Source organism: Petaurus breviceps, unplaced genomic scaffold (assembly GCF_028583685.1).
Source record: "Petaurus breviceps papuanus isolate PSGF00001 unplaced genomic scaffold, PetGlider_PUasm1.0 38, whole genome shotgun sequence".
NCBI lineage: Eukaryota > Metazoa > Chordata > Mammalia > Diprotodontia > Petauridae > Petaurus > Petaurus breviceps.
The window spans coordinates 41,600,492-41,624,491 of NW_027186304.1; the positions used below are offsets into that span (position 1 = coordinate 41,600,492).

The following is a 24,000-nucleotide window of genomic DNA, read 5'->3' on the forward strand; positions in this document are numbered from 1 at the left end:
TGTGTGTGTGTGTGTGTGTGTGTGTGTGTGTGTGTGTGTGTGTGTGTATGTATGTATAGTTGTAGTATGAAGTGGTTACTGGGACATTTGTTTCACTGTGTGACTTCTGTCATGAATTGTCAATTAATTCTGGGTTTACTACAGCATTTAGCACATTATTGGTAATGGATATTTATTATTTTTTAAATTACCTATATGTGTTGCTTGCTATAGAAGGGGTTCTTAACCTGTGTTTTTTTCTAATGTTTTGATACTAGTATTTTAATATCAGTATAATTGGTTTCTTTTATAATCCTATGCATTTCATTTTATGCATTTAAAAATATTATTTGGAGAAGGGATCCAGATGTTTCACCAGATTGTTAAAGGGGACCATGGCATACAAAAATGTTAAGAACCCTTTCTATGGTGAAACTAATACTGGATTAAAAGTTATAAAACATAGATTTGAGTCTTAGGTCTCAGCTCTGACACATTCTGGTAAATCTTGGGCAAGTCATTTCCTTCCCATTTCCAGCCTTAGTTTCTTCATCTGAAAAATGAAGAGGTTGGACTAATTTATCCCCAAGGTTCTTTGCAGATCAAACATTCTGTGACTCTGTGGTTTGAAAGATGGGCCAGGAAGATTAGCTAGAGTTATATTAGTTATAATATGCAAGAGGGGAGACTTTTTTTTCAATTACATTCATAATAGCTAAATAGGAATCCATACCACAACATGAAGTATTCTAACTAGATGGAATTCTTAACCTATAGGATTAATTATACATTTTGTTAAGAAAAAGTAGCATTGCACTGTGTAGTGTAAAAAACACTCACCTAAAAGTCAGGAGACCCTGGCTATCGTTCTCATGCAGCCACTAATTAGTTGTGTGACTTTGGGCAAGTTAATTCTGTTTTCTGGGTCCCAGCATCCTGATCCTACCTTCTTGATCCTGTGATTATCAAGACTGGGACCAGAGAGGCCAAAGGTCAACCAAGGGTGTTGAACTACTTAGTTTCTAAAGACTGACCCCCAACAGCTTTAAAATGCTGAGACTTGTGCATAGTTTCAACTCAAAAAATATCCCATAGAATGACTAAGATTCTTGTCTTTGGGTTAATAAATAATAGTGTCCTACACTCATGCCAAAGGCACAGAGGGCCAAGGGTCACCATTTGGGGATATTTCTCACCCAGATTGCTAGAGAAATCTATCTAGGGGACAGTCCAATTCTGCTGATGTAAGCATGCTGACCACATTATATCCGAAGCAGTTTTATTACTCAAACAATCCAGAAAGGGGAACAAAGAGAAACCCACAAGCGGTTTGCTGTGACCACATGATCTTTAACTGAGTGCCTCTGGGAGATCATAATGTCCACACTGCTGGTCTGACAAGAGGTCTTTCCAGTTTCAGCTTTCTCTTTAATTCAGGGCTTGCAGAGGCTTCTTGTGGAGTGTGTACGAGGCTGGAGGTCTCACATTTAGCTAAGAGATGCCTCTCTTGTAGTTCTCTTCTGGGGCTTGGGAAGCCCCCTTGCTTCCAAGAGGCAGTGTGGTACAAGGAAAAGGGCTGGATTTAGAGTCAGCGCAATGTACCTGAGTTTGCATTTTGGCTCTGCTTTTTATCATCTGTGTGACCTTGGCCCAGTCATTTGTACCTCTCTGGGTAAGATGAGGGAGTTGGACTAATTGGCCTCTAAGATCTCTCTCAGCTCAAAAATCGATATAGGATAACACTGAGATTCCTCTATAGCCTCTCTCACATCTCTTAATACTTTTTCCACAAGAGGGTCTCTCTTTGCTTTCTGACATAGAAAGCTTTATCTTAGAGCCCTCCTACCCCTCCTTGTGGGCTGGATTTATCTGACGACTTTGTTAAAACATCATCCCAATTACAAAGACAAAATAGATAATTTTGACTACAAGAAATTGAAAAGATTTTGCACAAACAAAATTAATGTATCTAGGATAAGAAGGGAAGTAGATAGCTGTAATGGTAATGAAATTTGAAGATCCCTTTGTATCGCTAAGCTGAGAGGTACTTAGCACCTAGTTTCAAATTAAGCTTCTGTTAAAGAAATGGAAAGTATGAACCCCTGTTGCTGACATAACAGGAAGGGGTTGAATAGGGAGGAGCAATACTGTATATAAGGAAAAACTGAAGATGAAAAGTCAGAACTTCTTGGGATGAGCTCCTCAAGGCTGGGCTGCTGCTGCTGGACTGGAACTTCCATGGAGAAAGTGATTTTGACTTTGAGAATGAAACTACTGAAGACTTCTGAGGGCCAGCTGGAGCTGCTGAGGCTGCTAAGGATTTGAGAATGAAACTACTGAAGACTTTTGAGGGCCAGCTGGAGCTGCCAAAGACTGAGGAAGCATGACTGTGGTATCAGTATTCTGTACAAATGTTGTGACTTTGTTAATGTGCATGAATGTTCTTTCAGCTTTGTTAAGCCTTGGGACAGAGACTGTGAAGGTTTTGAGATGGACTGGACACTGTGAGCTTCAATGTGGAGCAGGAACTGCATGGAGAGCTGAACAAGGAGCTGGGAGCTTTCTGCCTTTGAACCCAGGTGACAGTTTGGTGGATTCAGGTAGGAGCTACCTGCATTGAGCCAAGATGAAAAGACTTCTCCATGGAGAGTGAGTAGTGACTGATGAAATTGTCAGAGTAGTGACTGACCCTGCTGTAAAGTTTTACTTTGGGACTCACTTTGGAAAGAGCTGTGTCATTTGGCCAGATGAGACTCTGGGCAGCTGTTGAGCCCCTCAGCTTTGAAAACTCAGATGTTGGTGCTTCCCTCTCTGGTAGCTAACTAGGCATGGATGGAATGGTCAGACAGCTGGAAGCCCTATTTGCTAAATTGTGTTATTTTCTGTTATAACTTCTGTTTGTATTCTCTGAAGTTCAGGGTGCTGACTTTTTCCCCTGAACTAGGTAAATGAAATATGTTTGATTGATTAAAGTGACTGTTGAAATTGTAACTTAATTGTACCCCATGGGTGGGGAATTTTGACTGTCGTACTTTGGGATTGAATTAAGGACTCCGTGATTGACTAAATGAATATACCTTGTTTATGATTGGAAACTAATTTCCAATTAAGACTATCCAGGGGTGGAGTACTTTGACTTTTGTATTTTGTGTCCCTTAAGGAGCATGCCTCCTTAAGGATGATTGAATGATTGAGTTACTAAGTGATTGTACTTTGTTGAAAACTATTGTGACCACTTTGGTGAAAACTATGTGGCCATTTTAGGAATAAGTTGTTGAATGCTGTATTTTTATTTTCTATGATAAGTTGTAACATTGTGAATGCTGTACCTTGATTTTCTGTGGATGTTTTGCTCTGATTCATTACTGAATAAATAGACTATTCACTATACTATGTAATAAGAATCTTGAAAGCTGTTCACAGCATCCATCCTCTGGAAAGCTGCTCATACTTGGCTTTACAATGACTAGGAAAAAATTCTTTGTATTAAATATCTCTGAAAAAGGTTTGGTATCCAAGATATATAAACAACTCAATCAATGAGTTTATCATTTATTATCATAATTATCATTAATCATTTATTAAGCACCTACTAGATGATAGGCATTGTGTTAACAGCTAACAGAACTATAGAAACTCAAAAGTCATTTCTCAATAGAAAAGTGGTTAAAGCTTATGAACAAATAGTTCTCAAAAGAATTACAAACTATTAACAACTCTGTGAAAAAATATACCACATTACTGATGAGGTATGGGCTCTGGGAGCCCCCTCAAGCTCTCCTTGAGTCCTTGAGGTACAGTCTATGGGAACCTCCCTTGGACTCTGATTAAATCATCTCATTTGATGAGGCATTTGCATGAGGCAATAAGCCTTACATTGTGGCTGGGCCCAGACCTCTAGCCTAGTTACTAACTGCTAACTACTAACTCTAGCCTAGTTACTAGCCTAGCCTTCCATTGTTCATCTACTTCCCACCCTTGAGCCTATCAAAATATCAATACACCCTTGAACTGGCCTACCCCACCATTGTTTGTGGTCTCCAGGTGGCTTCCCACCCTTAATCACTCATTGACCTCATTAACTCCTCCAGAAGACCCTCCCCAAACTCCTGCCCTAGACCATCCCTAAATTCCTCCCCACCTTCTGTATGTGAGAGAGCCATAGAAGAGTGAGAGCTCCATAGAATGCCATGTGAGTGAGAGCACCATGGAAGAGGGAGAGCACCATAGAATGACCTAGCACAGACTTACTCTGTGTCTTTTAATAAACTTTACTTTTCTTTGGCTGAGAAGACTTGAGTTGAATTCATTCAGCAGGACCTGATATGTTGGCATTTTGGGGTCTCTAGAGCAACCCTAACCCTCTTAGTGGGTAACCTCTTCATTTTTATGGTTCCCTGAAATGTAAGTCAAAACCACCCTGAGTTTTCACTTCACATAGAGCTGATGGGCAAAGATGAAAAAAAAAAGCAGGAGGTCAGTTTTGGAGAATTTGTGGAAAGACAGGCAAACTAATTAGTACAACTATCCTGGAAAGCAATTTAGATTCTACACATAGAATGGATAAAATGCCCATTTCTTTTGACCCAGAGATTCATTCTACTATTCATCATGTATCCCAAAGAGATCTTTAACAAAGAAAAAAGGCTACATATATACCACAAACATTTAGTAGTACCTTTTATGTTATCAAAGAACTGGAAATTTGATGCCCATCAGTTAGAGAATCGCTAAATAAATTGTCATATATGAATGTAATGGAATATTACTGTGCAGTAAGAAACAATGAACATTTTTGGCACAAATTAGGGGATTAATGGATTTCAGAAAAACCTGGCAAGACTTATATGAACTGATGCTGAGTGAAATGAGCAGAACCAGGAGAACATTGTACATAGTAACCACAACATTGTGCAATGACTAACTTTGATAGACTTAACTCTTCTCAGTAATGCAAGGATCTAAGACAATTCTAAAAGACTCACAATGGAAAATGCTATACACAACCAGAGAAAGAACTGAGGAGTCTGAATGCAGATTGAAACATACCATTTGCTCTCTCTTTTTTTGTTTTGTTTCTTCTTTCTCATGGTTCTTCCCACTGGTCCTAATTCTTTACAACATGACTAAATATGTTTAATATGAATGTATATGTAGAGCCCGTATCAGTCTGCACACTGTCTTGGGGAAAATGGAGGGAAGAGAGGAGAAGAAAATTTGGAACTCAAAATCTTAAGAAGTGAATGTTGGAAATGAAAAATAAATTAATTTAAATTTTTAAAAGTAGGGGCTTAGTAAATTGTTATTGATTGCCTGATCCCAGTTCTGCCATCTAGGTCCAAATAAAATAAGACTGTCTCCCATGGGCCAGCCCTTTAAGGATGTGAAGCCCCTAGGTGGCTTAGTGGATAGAGTGCTGGACTTGGAACTAGGAAGATTGAAATTCTCCCTTGATCATTAGTTCTATAATCCTGGGAAAGTCACTTAACTTGCTTATCTCATCTATAAAAGCACCCACCTCCCAGGGTTGTTGTGAGCATAAAATGAGATATATGTAAAGTGCTTTGCAAACCTATATAAATGTTAGTAGTATAACTTAATAGGGAGTTCTGGACTTGGTGGGGGGTAAAGAAGCAATGAAAATGATGAATACGAAAAAACAGATTATGATATATTAATGTCATGGAATATTACTCTGTGGTAAGAAATGATGATGAACTGATGAAGAAAGCAGAGCCAGGAAAACATATATACAATGATTAGAATGATGCAAATTTAAGAAAAAAACAACTACAAAACAATCAAAATTGAATATTGTGAAAACATAAAGAACAAGCTTAGCCCCAAAGAAAAGAGATGGGAAGACAAATCCTCCCACCTCTTAATCCTTGGGGGAAGTACACAGTATATAGAACACTGCATGCAATGTTAGATTTTTTTTTTGATATATTGATTGGTTTTGCTGAATTTATTCCCATTCTTTTTCTTTTCTTTTAAAAATTTGTTTCAAGAGATGACTTTTTGGGAGGAGGAATATGTCAGGACATCTAAGTGAAGGTACCCTGAAGACAGTGGGAGATGCTCAAATAGGAGGAAGAGATACAATCATATAAAGAAATAAATATTTAGGAACTATCTGAATATAGGTCCTACTTGAAACAGCAGGAGTGAATAAATTGCCTGAGGAAGCAAGCCCTCTAGGAGAACTTTGGCTAGCTTTCTCTTTCACTTAAATTCCTTAAATAACTGATATTTAAAACAAATCTCTTCTTTTATCTTTCACCAGAGAAAGGCAGGACTGGAAGCAAAGATGGGTGTCTTATGTAAGGAGACTGAGGGATAACTGACCCACAGCCCCTATGGTTCATTGACAATTCATGCCCTTCAGCGTGTTAGGTGGGCCCCCAGTGTCAGGGGAGAGGATGAAAGAGAATGAGGCCTGATAAGTAGGCATGGATGAATTAAATATAATAAAGACAGCAGTGAACTCAAAGAACTCTTGGAGACTTAGAGCAACCCCATGCTATGTAGTTAGTTGTTTCTTCATATGTAGTATCCAAGAATGAGGATGAAGGTGGGCCTGGGTGAGTGAGTCAGTGGGAACCCCCAACAACAGATCTATGCTTTTGGAAAGGGAGCTGAAACTGGGTGTGAAGCCAAGGCTGTCCCATCCCTGTCCCCCAGACTGTGGAGACCTGGGAGCCCCTGAAGTACCCCATTCTTGGATCACAATATGGCCTGCCATACTTTTAATATGCTCCTTTTACCCAATACTCTGAAAGAAAGTTTGAGGGGGGGGGGGCGGGGAAAGAGTGCACATGCTGGGCCAGGGATGCCTGGCAGCCTGTGTTCCTTCTGTCCCCATACTGCAGCAGAGGGGCTACTGCTACCAGTGGTGAAAGCTATAGGCTTAACTCAACAGATAACATTTATATAGACCTTTAGGGTTTGCAAAGGGCTTTACATATATAATCTCATTTGGAACTCATCATCTTCACTTTGTAGAAGAGGAAACCAAAGCTAAGGGAGCTTGCCCAGGGTTAAACAGCTAGTTAAATTTCTGAGGCAGGACTTGAACTCTGGTCTTCCCTATTCCAAGTGTGGCAATCTACTACACCACTAACTTGTCTTTAATCTCTGGGATCCAACAAATAACAGGTTTGCCTCTGTTCCATAACCAAGTTTCTCCAAATTTCGTTCCTTAAGAATGCGGGCCCTTTATGATTCCTGCCTTGGGGCAACTTTTCTACCCTTAGGCAAATCCTGGCTAGATTTCCACAAAGGCCTGATTGCCCCACCCTAGTTACAACTCTTCTCCCAGCACACAGAAACCTAAAAAATAAAATGCTAGGGCCAGCCCCCACAGCCACTAGTTTCATCACACAACAGCATGATGCCTATTTCCTATTGGCTTTAAATTCTTCCAGAAAATTGTAATCAGTCGCTCTCTTCCCATACAAATGACTGCACTTGTGTGTAGTCTCTCCCCATCCCAACCCTGCAGCCGCCTGATTTCCTGACAGTAATAGCCAAAGCAGGATTTAAGCCCAGGTCTTCTGACTCAGATTGCAATGATCTTTCTACCACATGATATTGATTCTGATCTCTAATCTAACAATCTTATAGATCTTCCATCTAAAATCTAATCAGAGTGGATAATTCAAATGCCCTTGCAATGAGCTAATGTATGTGGATGTGTTAAAGTCCTCGGTACCTGTGATTGAAGAGGATGGCATTTGTAAGCAAATAGTACAACTAATGAGAATGCTGCAGAATGCTAAGGATCATTGGAGCCACATGAGCACAGCCATGTTGGGGGTGAGTAAGATGTTTAGAAGGCAAGGAATAAGCAACTACTACGGGGTAGGTGGGAAACTAGCTGGGCCTGAGTTCAAATTTGACCTCAGATACTAGCTATATCACCCTGTGCAAGTCCCTTAACCTTGTTTACTTGCTTCCTCATCTTCAAGATGAGCTGGAGAAGGAAATGGCAAGTCACTGCAGTATATTTGCCAAGAAAACCCCAAATGGGGTCAAGAAGAGTCAGACTACTGAATGACAAGCATTGTGCTAAGTGCTTTATGATTATTATTTCATTTGATTCTCACAACAACCTTGGGAAATAGGTGCTTTCATTGTCCCTCTTTTACAGCCAAGGAAACTGAGGCAGAGATTAGGCAATTTGGTCAGGGTCATATAGCTAGTTGAAGAGGTCACCCACTAAGAGGGTTAGGGTTGCTCTGGAGACCCCAAAATACCAATATGCTGGGTCCTGCTGAATGAATTCGTCTTGAGTCTTCTCAGCCAAAGAAAAGTAAAAAGTTTATTAAAAGTTTGCTTGCATTAGACACAGAGTAAGTCTGTGCTAGGTCATTCTATGGCGCTCTCACTATTCTGTGGCATTCTATGGAACTCTCACACCACATGTTGTGAGATGGGGAGGAATCTAGGGGTGGTCTAGAAGAGGAGTTTGGGGAGGGTGGGAAGCCACCTGGAGACCACAAACAATGGTGGGCTAGGCCAGTTCAAGGGTATATTGATATTTTGATAGGCCCAAGGGTGGGAAGCAGATGAACAATGGAGGGCTAGGCTAGTAACCTATGGTGGGAAGTCTAGTAACAGAGGCTTGGGCTCAGTCACAATGCAAGGCTTATTGCCTCAGCAAATGCCTCATCAAATGGGATGATTTAATCAAGAGCTCAAGGGAGGTTCCCAGAGCCTGTACCTCAAGGACTCAAGGAGAGCTTGAAGGGGCTCCCAGAGCCCATACCTCATCATAGTGAGTATCTGAGGCTGATTTTGAACTCAAGTCTCTGTGACTCCAGGCCCAGCAGTGATTTGCCATTTTTTCTCCAGTATCACCTAGCTGCAAGGGTAAAGGGGTGTGCATGGATGGTCATATGAGACAAAGGGATGGGCATGTGTAGAGAATTCAAGGGATGGAATAAATAGGACAGATTTTCTAGGCTAGGAAGTGTGATCATAGAACTGAAGGAGCCAGTTGGTAGAGGGACTTGAGAACAGCATGATTTAACGGAAAGTGTTGTCAGAAGAGATTAGGAGGGCAGCTGGGTGGCACAGTGCATACAGCACCGGCCCTGGAGTCAGGAGGATCTGAATTCAAATCTCACCCCAGACACAAGCATTATGACCCTGGGCAAGTCACTTAATCCCACAGCCTCTAAAAACCAAAACAAAACAAAGAGGAGGAGGAGGGGTAAGATGAGGAGAAGAAGGTGGGGTAGGGGGAGGAGGAGGAGGAGGGAAGGAGAAGGAAGAAGAGGGGGAGGGGGACAGATAAGAGGAGAAACAACTAAGGCTTGAGTCCTACTTCTGATACTCGATAGTGATGGGATCCTAAGCACTCAATTTCTCTGATCCTCAGTTTCCTCAGATGTAAAATTAGTGAAATAATGTCTCACAGCAAAATTAATGAAATAAACCTCACAGGGCTGTTATAAGGATCCAGTGAGAGACTATATTTAGGGTTCTTTGCAGTCCTTAAAGAATGATAGAAATATCAGTTGTAATGTTTGGAGTATCAATCAATAAATATCAACTAAGAGGCAGGTATCCTTGCCCTCAAGAGAGCATTCTATCCAGGGAGACAAGTACATATACAAGCATGCAAACATACACAAAACAAGTACAGGGGAATTGGGAGGGAGAGGGCCAGAGGAATCAGGAAATGCCTTAGGTAGGAGATGAGTCTGGAAGGAGTAGGTATTCTAAGCAGAGGAGGTAAGGAGAAAGTACACTCCTGGTCTGGGGCAGACAGTCTATGCAAAGTCACGGAGGTGGGAGATGTAATCTTGTGTGTGATTGGCAGTAAAAAGGCCAGTTTGGCCAGACCATCCACACTGTAATGTATAACAACTCAGACATACCTTCTGTATTGCTTCCAAGGACCTACACAGGCGTAGTAATTGCTTCTTTCTCCACTTTTCCTTAAAGTTCTTTACAATTACTATATCATTTGATTCTCAAAACAACCCAGTTTTACATCTGTAGCATCTTTTAGTTATTTAAGGCTAATTAGTTATTAAGTTATTAGTTATTAAGGCTAACAAGAAGCAGCAGAAAACTTTTGTAGGGTTTGGAGTAGGGCAGAGAAAAGATCCTGGTAACACTTAAGGAAAATGTTCTTTAATTTAGGGTATTAGCATTTTAGATCCAGAAAGCATCTTAGAAATCATTCAGATAATTCCTTGAAAGGTTAAATGACTTGCTGTAATGCCATGCACAGAAGCTTTCCAGAAGAACTGCTACTGTGAACAGCTTTTTTTAAGACTCTGATTACTCAGTATAGTGATCACTCTGTTCCATAACAAAAGCAAAACATCCATGGAAAATCAAGGTACAGCATAATTCAAAATATAGCATTCACCATACTTCAATTTATCACAGAAAATCACAATATAATATTCACAACATAGTCTCAAAGTAAAATAGTCACTCTTAAGTTAATTCAATCTGTTACTTATCAGTAGAATCAAAGTACACAGTCAAAGTCTTCCACTCTTGGGGCAAAGCCCTGATTAGCTCAATCAGTCACTAATCAGTAACAATAGTCAAAGTACTCAAAGTAAAATCAGTCACTTATTCAGTAAAGTCTTACTAAGTATCATACACAAAACCCTCCATCCCTTAGGTCACTAGTAAACTATAATTCCATAATTACTCAGTACCCAGGGAAAGGTCTTTTCTTCATCTTGACTTGGGGCCTGTTCTCAGATTCCCTGGATCCCCTTCCATGGTCCCAGATTCTACCTGGATTCAATGGCAGACAGCTCCCAGTTCCTTGACCAGCTCTCTGGGGAGGTCCTGCTCCACACTGGCATTCACAGGGTTGGGTTCATGTCAGCTTCTTCACCATTTCTGTTCGAAGGAATTCAAGGCTCAACAAAGCCACAAACAAAGTCTTAGCATCCTGGTCATGCTTCAGTCACCTGGGCTCCTGGGCTCCTGGCTCCTGGGCTCCTGGCTCCTGGCTCCTGGCTCCTGGGCTCCTGGCCTCCTGGCTTGGGCTCCCGGGATCCTTTTCAGAAGAAGCTCCACCACCACAAGTTTTCAGGACTCAGTTCTCCATTCTTCTGTAGCTGTTCTGCCACCATATCTCAGTCTCAAGGTAATTCTACCTGTGCCTCTCTGGGGCTTTTCTCATATACACAGTATTACCTACTTCCTTCAGCCAATTTCCTGTTACCTCAGTAACAAGGGGACAGGAATTCATACCTTCTGTTTCCCCAACAGAGGCTTGATCAGTTACTAAGTGCTAAGTATCTGCTACTTTTGCCAACACAAAGGGATCTTCAAATTCAAAATTACATTACCATTACACTTGCCCAAAGTCACACAGCTATCAAACAGCAGAGACAGGCCTCCTCGTACACTCTTCATTAAAACACGATCTAGCCTATAAGACAGGTAAAGACTGGCTGAAGGAATGCTTAGCATGAAGCTGTTCTCATTCAGGATTGGACAAAAGTTATAGCCATGGAAATGGAGAGGAAGCAGACAAAGGACTGGCAGGATAGGGGGATGTATTGGATGTGGGGGGCAAAGGAGAGATTCGGCCCAAGAACGATATCAAAATTTTGATCCTTGAAGATTACAAGGGTCACTGATTTGGTAAGAGAAAGGGATTAATGATAAACTAAAATTTCACACTCAATTTTAGGTATTAGGAGAACATTCAAGTGTGGGTGCCCTGAAGACAGTAGGAGATGCCCAGTGGGGGAAGGAAAAATAGAATTAGAGAAATACACAGATATTTAGGAATTATCTTTATACAGGTCATAGTTGAAGCATCAGAAATGAATGAACTGCCTAAGGGAGTGAGGGTTATAAAATGTTGTGTATCTTTCAATTTCATCAGATTATAGGATTATAGATTTAGTGTCAGAAGGAACCCTAGAGGCCAGTGAATTCTACCCTTTTATTATTACCGACAAGGAAATAGAGGCCCAGAGAAGTTGTGATATACCTAGGGTCACATAGCTAATAAGTATCTCAGGCAGGATTTGAACCCAGATTTTCCTGACTCCAAGTTCAGGGCCCTACTCATTATATAACAAAGCTTTTCAAGTAAGTGTTTTAAATGACATAATTTAAATAATATCTCTTCTTGTCTTCCTATACTCACAGACAATTTGTACCAAGTATTCCTATAACAAGGTCTGCACACATAAAGGAAAGTTAGTCAAAGCCCTTCCAAACAACTGATCAATTCATGCACAGGTTTTTCTTAAGAGTCTCCTTTGAATCAGTCACTGTGCTAGGTGTGTGGATATAAAACAGCTTTTGTCCTTGCCCTTATAGAGCTTACATCCTGTTAGGGGAAACAGCATGTATGTATAAGTAACTGTACAATATAGTCAAAGTAAGAGACATAACATGGCATTACTGTTGTTTGTCCTTCATTCTCGAAGAAGACCAAGGACAGCTCAAAGACAATGTCTTGACTTGCACATGAATTGGAAACAAGTGAGGCAGATGCTGATCTTAGTAAGGCTGATGCCTTTGTACAATATAATCAAAATAAGAGAGATAACATGGCATAATGGCTTAGCTGGTCTCGGAATTAGGAAGACTTGAGTTCTAGTCTAGCTTCTAACTCAGGCAATTCTTCAAGAGGATTCATTGAAGAATAGTTGCTGACCTGTGCTGGCAGAGGGAGTTTTTTCCATGGGAGTTGCTTATGTTAATGAGGTCACAGGTCAGTCCCCAGTAAAAAAAAATACAAAATTAAATGGAAGGACGGGGTGGCCAGGTAGCACAGCGAGTAAGAGCACCGGCTGCAGTGTTGGGATGACCTGGATCAAATCTGGGCTCAGATACTCAGCACCACACCCAGAAATAACTGGCCGTGTAACCTTGCGCAAGTTACTTAACCCCGATTGCTTAAAAAAAAAAATAAATGGAAGGTGATTCTAAAGTAGAAGAAAACTCTAGCAGCTAGCAAAAAAAAAAAAAAATAGGGGCGGCTAAGTGATGCAGTGAATAGAGCACTGGCCCTGGATCCAGGAGGACCTGAGTTCAAATCTGACCTCAGACACTTAACATAAAAACTAGCCATGTGACCTTGGGCAAGTCACTTAACCCTAATTGCCCTCCCCCCCAAAAAGCAAAAAATAATTTAAAAAAAAACTCTAGCAGCTGATAGGGTCAGTAAAGGACTCATGGAAGAGGTGAAACTTGGCCTAAGCTTTGAAAGACACTTGGAATTCCAAGAGGGGGAGATAAAGATAGAGTATGTCCCTAGCATGGGGGGAAGCCTGAACAAAGGTAGAGAGATGGGACATTATATACTATATATCAGAAATGGAAATCTATTTTCACTTTGGCATACTCTTTCTACCTATATGGAAAAGTAACTGTCTGGAAGTCAGTAAATGGCTATGTACAAGATTGCATTTGTATTGGGGGACATATTGTAGCTCATCTGTATGACTGTTCTGTATGACTGTTCAGGCAGTTGTGAATTTGGGCCTATATGCAGTTTAATCGTAAGAACCCACCCTGGCATAAAAGACCACAAGCAAAGAAAGACATAGACAGTAGCGAGTGAAATCTTTGATAATCCTTTTTCATTCGTTTCATGCTCCTGAACTTTTTAAAGGGACTTGTCCTATAAAGCTATGTGTGAGTGTAAGATAAAGGATCCGATGAGAGCCGTAGAGGTGTATCAGCTATATATGAATACAACACCAGATAAGCTGAAATAGCCCGTAACACCAATCAAAGGCTTCGCTGGCCCCCCTTTTAACATTTCAATCAATCAGGGTGGCAGAAACTCTAAGATGTAGATAAGGACAGGTGCCTGATACATTGTTCAGGGACCTGTGAATTGATCCCATCCTTCTGGAGAACAATTTGTAATAGTCAGTGTAGTGGAGAGAGTGTTGGACTCAGAATTGTAAGATCTGAGTTTGAATCCTGCCTCAAACATTTACTAGCTGTTTGATACTGGACAAATCACTTAATGTCTCTCAGTCTCCATTTCCTCATCTGTAAAATAAGGAAGATAATAGCATCTACCTCCTAGGGTTGTTGTGAGAATCCAATGACATGACTGAAATACGTAAGGTGATTAGCAAACCTTAGAACTCTACACAAATGTGGTTATTATTATTAATTTCCAAACTGCTAACCTTTGGCCCAGGGATACCACAACTAGGCATATGCTACAAGGAGGTCAAAGACAGAGGGAATATTTATAACAGTACTTTTAATGGTATTAAAAAACTGTAAACAAAGTATGTGCCCATAGATTAGGTAACAGCTCAATAAATTATGGTATATGAATATAGCATAATCTTATTGAAATATTAAGGAATGATTTGTGGTGGCAAAGAACTGGAAATTGTGGGGATGTCTGTCAACTGGGGAATGACTAAACAAATTACGGTATATAATTGTGATGGAATATTACTGTGCTATAAGAAACAATGAGTTTGGTGATCTTAGAAAAACATGGATAGACTTGCACAAAATAATGAAGAGTTAAATAAACACAACCAAGGGAACATTGTATACAGTAACAGCAATGTTATTTTAAGAACAACTTTGAGCGAATAAGTCATTTTGACTACTATAAATATGTAATTTAACTACAAAGGACATACAAAGGAAGATGCCATCTGCATCCAGAGAAAGAACTGATAAACAGAAGTATGTATAGAATGGTTTTACATATACATACATATTTATGTCTGATGTTAGCCATTTCTAAGCCACGGTGGGGAGAAGGAAGGAAAAAAAAAGAAATTTATATGATAGCTTCAATATATATTTAAAAGGAATAGCAAGTTGTACATAATAGATTTGCAGTTTCACATGCAATCATCTTTTTCCTATTATACTATGTTATGGAAATGCTTGTTTTATTTCACAAATTAAAAATAAAAGAAGTAAAAAAAATTTAAATGATGATTAAGGATACAAAGAAAACCCAAATCACCCCACAACCTAAACCTTGGGAAGACTTATATGATCCGATGAAAAGTTAAGTAAGAGAACCAGTAGAACAATTTGCATGATGAAACCAACAATATAAAGGAAATCAAACTAAAACATTTAACAACTCTGACCAATATAATGACCAATCATGACTTCAAAAGACCAATGGGGAAGGATGTGTCTTGCTTATCAGCAGAGAGATGGTGGACTACAGATGCAGAATGAGGCATATGTAGCCAATACCTTAATTTGTTTTGATTGGCAAAACTTTCTTATTACAAGGGAGTATTCTATACATTGATGGACAGCGTTAGTGGGAAGTGATAGTGCTATTTTAAAAAAATGAAAAAGGCATCAACAAAACATTTGAGTTTTTGTTTTTTTTTTTTTTTTAAAGAAGCAAATCAGGGGTGGAGAAGAAAAGACACCAGCTTATCCCCCATCAGAAAAAGAAGATAAAAAGAACAGAAACCAAACAAGTGTTGGCATCACCCTGCCCAAGGATTCTTTCTATTGACCTGTGGCCAGAGTGGCATAGAAGGCATACCTTCTGGAAAACCCAAACAACAATGCACTGGGGAGAGGGGACAAAGGCAGCCACATCTCATCCTCACTGGGACTGGTTGGCTGTGGCATGTCTATCTTTGCAGGGACTGCTGAATAAAAGCAAAAACAAAGGCATGTAAACGTTATGCTATTTCCAAGCTAAGGGGAGTCCAGTGTCTCTCTACAATGAAGATGCTGGAATCAAATTTGGAATGAAAGATTACTCTACAGTCCCTACTTGGAAAGTGGAGGCTATTAAAATCTCACTTTACTCCCCTAATTCTTTCCCACCAAGATTGGGTCTCCTGTCTCTCTCATGCTGGAAGTGCAGCCACTCAGGTATCTTATTCTAATACTTATTGGTACTGGAGCCTGACAGGGCTGGTTTTGGTTTGCCCCTCCTTAAGCATCCTAGTAGCCCCCCACTTCCAGGGAGTTCACCACATTGGTGAAGATACCTGATCAGCTTTAGCCCACTGCATCTCAGGACCACCAACCTCAACTGATCTACCAGCCTCAGCCTCTATTGCAGCAGGGATGACAGGTGTGGTGCTTGTCCCCCCAAAGTTAAAGCATGGGATCATTTTGTGAATAGTTATGCCCTTGGCACTTCTTATATGAAGGATCTCATCATCTCTAAGGAATCCTGGTTCCATTTGGGATTATTTGAAGGATGTTCTGTATGAGAGAGGTGAATGTCCTTGTGGAACATACAGCTAACTCTATACTTTATTAGATATTAATAACCAAAGGATCATTAAACAAAGTGATATCTGTTGTTACATCTATGAAGGAATATTTTATTTAGTTCAAGTGCCCAATTATTCTGTGCCCAGAATAAGCACTTAATAAATGCCTGTTGAGAAATGGTTAAGTTGCTTGCACGCTTTCTAGGCATTTAGGGCAAAACTATCTTTGCCCTCAAGGTACTTATAATCTGGGGAGAAATACATAGACACAAAGAAGTAAAACACCAATTTACATCTCTGTATTCTCTGAACCTACCCCAGCTGCTCTCCTCTAGACATTTCCAGCTTATCAATTTTCTTTTTAAATTGTGGTGCTTAGATGAGCTGTGACAATGAAAGTTCAGTGGGGGAGGGCAGAGCCAAGATGTCATAGGGGACACAGCACAGTAAGCTTCCTTCCATCAGATTCTCCAAACAGGTCTAGAAAATACACAAGACAAAATCCTGATGGAGAAATCCAGAAGAGGTCACAGTGAGTGACCTTTGCTAGCCCAGTTCAGCACAGGGAGTCTGTGGACATTACGAACAATGTTGGGCCAGAAGCATACTGCGTATAGACTATTCTAGTCCCTGTCAAAAGGCTGTGTCCTAGGTCCCATAGCAAGCACCACCAGATCCATACCTGGTCCTGGGGATGGGGACAGGTGTGAACTGGTACCCTGTCACTGTCTATCCAGGTCTAAGTCACAGATCCAAGGCAGGTTGAAAAGGAGATCTATCCAGGGAAGTGACCTTCCCCAGTAGGAAGGTCCTGGGTTGTATATGGAGAAAGGAGTAAGTTCATTCTTTTGGTTATGTTTTATAACTTCTCCTTTTTTTTTTTTTTTTGCACTTTTTGGAGGACAATTGGGGTTAAGTAACTTGCCTAAAGTCACACGGCTAGTTTTTGTGTTAAGTGTCTGAGGTCAGATTTGAACTCAGGTCCTCCTGACTCCAGGGCCAGTGCTCTATTCACTGTGCAACCTAGCTGCCCCTGTTTTATAACTTCCTGATTTCTCATAAAGTCATTAGCTTTCATTTGCACCATTCTAATTTTGAAGAAATTATTTTCTTCAGTGAGCTTTTGAGTTTCCTTTCCCATTTGGACAATTCAATTTTTTAAGGCATTCTTCACTTCTTTGGCTTTTTGGACCTCTATTGCCATTTGGATTAGTCTACTTTTTAAGGTGTTATTTTCTTCAGTACTTTTTTGGGTCTCCTTTAGCAGGCTGTTGACTCTTTTTTTGTGATTTTCTTGCATCACTCTAATTTCTCTTCCCAATTTTTCCTCTACTCCTCTTACTTGATTTTCAAAATCCTTTTTGAGCTTTTCCATGGCCTGTGACCAATTCATATTCTTCTTGGAAGCTTTTGATGTAGGAGCTTTGACTTTGTTGTCTTTTTCTGGTTCTGTGTTTTGATTTTTGTCACCAAAATAAGATTCTATAGTTTGACTTTTTCTCCTATGTTTATTCATCTTCCCATCCAAATACTTGACTTTCTAACTCCCTGTTAAGGCTGCTTTCACTGCGTGTAGGGCTGGGTGTGGGTATGAGTGTGGGTGTACCGTCCCAGGTTTCTGGGGTTTTATATCAGTCTCTGGATCCCCCACTGCTTGTGGGTCTAGAGTTCTGGAAGCAGCCACTGCTGCCCCAGGGCTGGGGTTGCAGCTCCTCTTTCACTGAGGTCCCACAGAGTTTCCCCATTGACATTTAATGCTGTTCTTGATATTTGTGGGTTGAGGAGTCCAGAAATCGCCACAGCTGCCAGACATTTAGTCCCCTGAGGCCTGTTCCTGCCTCATCTGTGCTCAGCACAGCCCACGATGGACTGTGCTCTGCACCCAGTCCAGTGCGACAGACCCTTCTTGTTGGTCTTCCAGGCTGTTGGGCTGGAGATATGTTTCACTCTACCATTTTGTGGGTTCTGCAGCTCTAGAATTTGTTTAGAGTAATTTTTTACAAGTATCTGGAGGAGTTATTCTGCCCCCCAAGGAGTAAGTTTAGAAGCTGGCAACAGCAGTGGGGTGTCTCAGACTCTAGGAGCAAACTGGGTCTCACCTCCAGCATTGAGCCCAGCTTTTAGACCAATGACCAGGACAGGACCAAAAGACCAAAGAGGAGCCTGCAATTCTGCCATTCTTGAACCAACAGAACTTTCCAATTCACGGACAGGGGCTGAATTCAGCAGCATTCTGCTCTTGCCCAAGATCCTAACTCTGGTCAGGAACTTGCAGAGTTCACACTAGCGGGGCAACAGACTGCCCTGGATCGTATTCTTTTGGGAGCACTGAAAGCTTGCAGGTACCTGATCTGTACTGAAGATCTCAGAACAATATAATGCTCTATTGAGCTCTAACATAATGCTCTAAGAAAGTAATAACAAGATAGCCCAGATCTTCCCTCCAGAAATATGACAGAGTCTAGCCCCAATAGCAAGTCTGAAGTCAGGAAGCCAGATGGAAAAATGGGCAAACAAAAGAAGAGCCCCATTATAATGAGTTATGGTAGTAGAGAAATTAGAACTATGGAAGAAATGGAAAGGGAATCAACAGTGCGGCAAAAAGGTATGTAACTTTGCCCTAGCAACAAATTCCCTGAGAATCAGACTGGACTGAAAAGAAGCCAATGACTTCATGAGGCAGGAAGAAAATATTAAAAGAAAGTGAAAAAGCTGAAAAAGTAGAAGAAAATGTAAGGTATCTCATAACAAAAACAACTGACTTGGAAAACAGGTCAAGGAGAAAAAAATTAAGAATCACTAAACTATCTGAATTCTATGAACAAAAAAGGAGCCTAGGCATCCTATTTTAAGAATTCTCAAAAGAAAACTGCCCAGAGCTTTTAGAACCAGAGGGCAAAGTGGAAATAGAAAAACTTTACCAGTTACCTCCTGAAAGAAACCCCTAACTAAAAACTCATAGGAATATCATAGTCAAAATTCAGAGCTTCCAGGTCAAAGAAAAATACTGCAAACAGCCAGAAAGAATTCAAATACCAAGAAGCCACACTCAGAATCATATATGATTTAGCAGCCACTACTATAAAGGAGAAGAGAACTTGGTATATGATATTCCAGAAGGCAAAAGGTATGAGTCAATAATAACTTACCCAGAAAAACAATATAATGCTAAAGGGGGAAAATGGATTTTTAATCAAATAGAGGACTTCCAAGTATTCTTGATAAAAAAGACCAGAGCTTCATAGAAGTGAAAAGAAACATTAAAAGGTAAATATGAATGAACAATGATAAGGACCTAAACAAGGACAAATTGCTTACATTCAGGTAAGGGCAGATGATACATGTATCCCTTTGAACCTTATCATCATCAGAATTCATAGAGGAAGTTGAATTAAACAAGGCCTGGGAGCAGTTCTATTATGTCTTGGGGATATTAAAAAGAAAAAAGAATGGAAAGAGAGAGGAAGAAAAATACACTAGGGAAGAAGGGAAAGGAAAATTAGGTAAAATTATCTCACAAAAAAAAATCAGGGTGCACAAGTAAAAAGCTATATAAACAAAGAGGAGAGAGTGGAGGGGAGAATGTAATACCTGAATCTCTCTAATCATGTCTCTCCCATCTTGTTCATGTGAAGTGATTTTTCTGTACCCAAGTGTAAGACTTTACATTTAAATCTAATTAATTTTTACTCATCAGATTCAGTTCAGTGCTTTTACCTGTTAAGTTCCTTTAGAATTACAAATCTGTCATGTAGTGTTTTAACGATCCCTTCCAACTTAGTATCACCTGAAGATATGATAGCTTTCCATCTATGTCTTTATCCGAGGTCATTAGTAAAAATGTTAAAACACATTGGGCTAAGCAGGGATCTCTGTGGCCCTCCACTGGAGCTACTCTAACAATTAAGCCATTAACATTTATTCTTTGAGTCTGGCCATCCAAACAGTCCTCAATCCACCTAATTTTATTGTCACATAATCTATATCTCATCATATTCTCCATGAGACTAGTATGTGATACTTTATCTAAAGTTTTGCTAATCTAGGCAAATAATATCCATAGCATTCCTTTCATTTGCTAGTTTAGTAATCCCATCAAAAAAGGAAACGAGGTTAGGGTGGCACGATGTGTTCTTCCTGGAATTGTGCTGGCTCTTTCTGATCATCATTTCCCTTTCTAGATGTTTATCAGTCATATCTTTAATGATCCATTCCAGAATTTTCCTAGGAATAAAAGTAAATCTCACAGACTTGTAGCTTATAGATTCTGTTCTCTTTTCTCTTTTCCCTTCTTCCCTTTTCCAAACTTTTTATAACTCTCTTGTTTTTTTCAAAATTTTAAAAATATTTCTGACATTGGCTCAATAACCACACCTACTGTTACTATCAGGTGATAGGGCAGCCATGAGCTTTCTTAATATCAAGTCAATTCCATTAGTCTTTTTTGTTCTGTCATTTCTAACACACAAATGCCATTCTAACAAAATAAGAAATGAGCAGCTCTGCTTTCTCCCTCTTGTCATGTATCATTCACCTCTCCATCTCAAGTGAAGTTTCCATCATCCCCTCTTTGAAGCTCCTTTTTCTCTCAAGAGAGCTAAAAAATCCCAACATCTCTTTTGATGTCTTTAGCTTTCCTTTAGCTCCAGTTCATTCTGACCAGACGATCCAAAGCATCCTTGAGGCTACTTTTATAAGACAACCTTGTTATGATTATATACATACACACACACACACATACATATATATATATACACACAGACATATGTGTTTAGATAGATCTAGATATAAAACTAGATATACACATGTATATAGATAGATATCTGTATTGCTAATGTATTGTTAATGGAATGGGAAGATCTTTCTTGACCATTAATAGGCCTAAATGATATGCTTTGAGCCTGAGTCACATGGAGCCTGTGGTGGGAGGAGCTTGTTGAATGGGTGGAGCAGGAACAGGTAGAACAGGAAGTGGGAGGGTGAGGTGGAGCTGAGAGAGAGAGGAGGCAGAGCAGTTAGCATGGGTGAGAGAGGGGCATTTTGCCCAAGGGAGCTTGTTTGTGGGAAGGCCTGATGGAGGGAAGGCTTGGGAATGGTGGTGCTCCCTGCATTGGTAATGTGTACCAACTTTTTATTACCATGGTGGATTTGGCTTTCTGGTATACGAATAGATATCTTGGTTTTGTCTTAGAAGAAGAGAGTCTGTTATATCTTGCAATTCAAACCTGGAAATATGCCTGCATATTCATTGTAGCTGCTCTGAGTTTCACTTTGGTGATATGATATCTCTAGCAAAATAGATATCTATATATCTCTAGCTATATAGATAGTCATCTATATGCTACTTTTACAAGACTTTGTCACAATCTTCTATATCAATAGATAGATGTAGATGCAGATAGAGATCTCTATCAATATAGAGGTATTTATCAATATAGATCTCTACCTATACATATTTACATGTATACACATATGTATATGTATAGAGATCTCTATAGATCTTTACATATATACATATGTAGATACACATAAATATAGGCATTTCTATATATAGATACACACATTTCTATATATGCATGTAGATATAGATAAACATGTTTATATAAATATATATATAGCAATATCTATAGATAGATATGAGTATCTATATCTACATCTATCTATCTAGAAGCAAGGTCAGGGAAGAGAAGATGTGTGGATGTGTATATATATCTAAACACTACAGTAATATCTATCTCCCTTTTTAAAATTTCTGTCTCTCTAAATGTAATAGGAATAGGAATTTGAAAATCTTCCCTGCCCCTTAATAGACCTAGGGGGGAGTTTGAAGACCTCCCCTGCTTTGAAAGTAAACTCTGCCCCCTAATAGGCTGAATGTAATCACATGGAGCCTGTGATGGAGGGAATTTGTGTAACGGGAATGTAAATTTGGAAGATCTTCCCTGCCCCTAGGCTAAAGTGCACCTGAAGCCTGGGGTGGGAGGCTTGTTTTTCAGTAGATACTTTTTGATTGGCCAGTGGGTCAATAAAGTTGTTACATTCTCTGAGCCAGGAGAAGGCTATATAAGCCCTGATGTGTAGCTTTGTTTTGGGGCTCACTTTGAGAAGTGTTCTGTGATTTGATCTGGATTCTGGGAAGCCGTTGTCCAGAGCCCCCCAGCTTTGAAAAACCCAGATGTTGATTTGGTATGGATGTAATGGCTGGACAGTTTGGAAAGCTGTCTACTTGATCTGTTTCTTCTTGATAATTCTGCTTGTATACTTTGAAGTTCGGGGTGCTGACCTTTTTCCCCTGAATGAGGTAAATGATACATGTTTGACTGATTAAAGTAAGCTTGTTAACCCATTTTAAGTTGCTTTCCTTTATCAAAGCAGATCCAAGAACCTGTGGTGGCAGCAAACCCTGAGGACACTTGGGGTGCTTGCTGCTACAGTTTGCTGAAGGGTGCAGTAGAGCCCACAGGAAGCTTCCCTGCTGTGATGATAAACTCTGCCCCCAATAGGCTGAATGTAGTCACATGGAGCCTGTGGCCAAGTTTGCTGAAGAGAAGCAGAGTCCACAGGAAGCTGGTCAGAACTAGCCAGATGGTAGGGGACAGAGGAGCTCAGGTAAGGAGATAGAGAGTTTTGTGAGTAAATATTGATCTTGTATTGGTTTGTGAGAAGGCTGAAGGATGCTGTGGCTCTCAGCATTATTATGGCTTCTGAGTATCTTTGGTACCATGATGGAATCAGCTTACTGGTTTTGGTATTCAGTTTTCTGCTGTCTAAATAAATGCTTCAGTTCAGTCCTCTATCTGGAAAATCTGGTATATTTTGTGATCGAATGTCAGGTGATACTAATAGTCATAGTCTTTAACATGATCCTGGGTGCTGTAAATATTGCATTGGTGCTACACTAAAAAATCCTGACAAGGTCTTATAAAAGTAGCATCAGGGATGCCAAAGCTTAGGAGGGAGGGAGGGAGGGAGAAAGAGTGTGTGTGTGTGTGTGTGTGTGTGTGTGTGTGTGTGTGTGTGTGTGTGTGAGAGAGAGAGAGAGAGAGAGAGAGAGAGAGATCTTTATCTAGATAGATATTTTAAAAGGGAGTATATCTAGATACATATACAGATATGTGTGTATATATACACACACACACACACACACACACATACATACATATGTACAGACACAGACATAAGACACACATTCTTCTCTTCCCTGGTCTTGCTTTTGCTCTGTACATTTCCTTTTAAAATCTAAAATCTCACCTTGCTTGGTGAGCTCCTGTGCATCCACACTGGTCTCTTCAGACAAATCCTATTTTCTCTCCTTTTTGGAGTCTTTAGAGTGGTTCTTTTTGCCCATAATTCTTATTGTGAGAAGATTTGAGAAGTGTTGGGAATTAGAGAAAGGACCTTGCCTCTCCCCTTTCCCCCTAGCTTGTTGGTCACATAACCCAGAAGGGCTAGCATTTTCTGCTTGAACTGTTCCCATTCCTTCTGGTCTTACTCATACCCTCCCCTCTTTCCTCTGACAATTTGAAATCTGCTTTCTCAGCATCTAGGAGGCCTGTCAGACCTGCCCAGATCTCTTTTCCTCTATCATAAACCCTAGGAGAGAGCAGCCACTTCCTCGGGGGGGGGGGGGGGGGGGGGGGGGTGGGGAGGGTGGTGTGGTGGTGGGGTGGTGGTGGTGGTGAATCACTCCCACATTAGCAACAAACTCCTCTTTGTTAGCAAGAATCAGATCCAGAATGGAATTCCACTTTGTGGGTTCTGCCCCTTTATAAAGGATGAAATGATCCCTAAGCAAATTAAGAAATTATCAGCAGTTCTACTTTGG

General features: G+C 40.2%; 1 protein-coding gene and 1 long non-coding RNA gene across 2 annotated transcripts in view; one reads left to right on the forward strand and one right to left on the reverse strand.

Annotated features, from left to right (window-relative positions):
- The window catches only part of KCTD1 (potassium channel tetramerization domain containing 1), a 276,101-nt gene that overhangs the window by 169,837 nt on the left and 82,264 nt on the right, over positions 1–24,000 (reverse strand). The gene's annotated exons all lie outside the window — the stretch shown is intronic.
- On the forward strand, positions 7,610–16,353 carry LOC138170067 (uncharacterized). The gene is made up of 2 exons (XR_011170531.1): positions 7,610–7,797; positions 15,338–16,353. It is a non-coding gene; the product is annotated as an uncharacterized lncRNA (long non-coding RNA).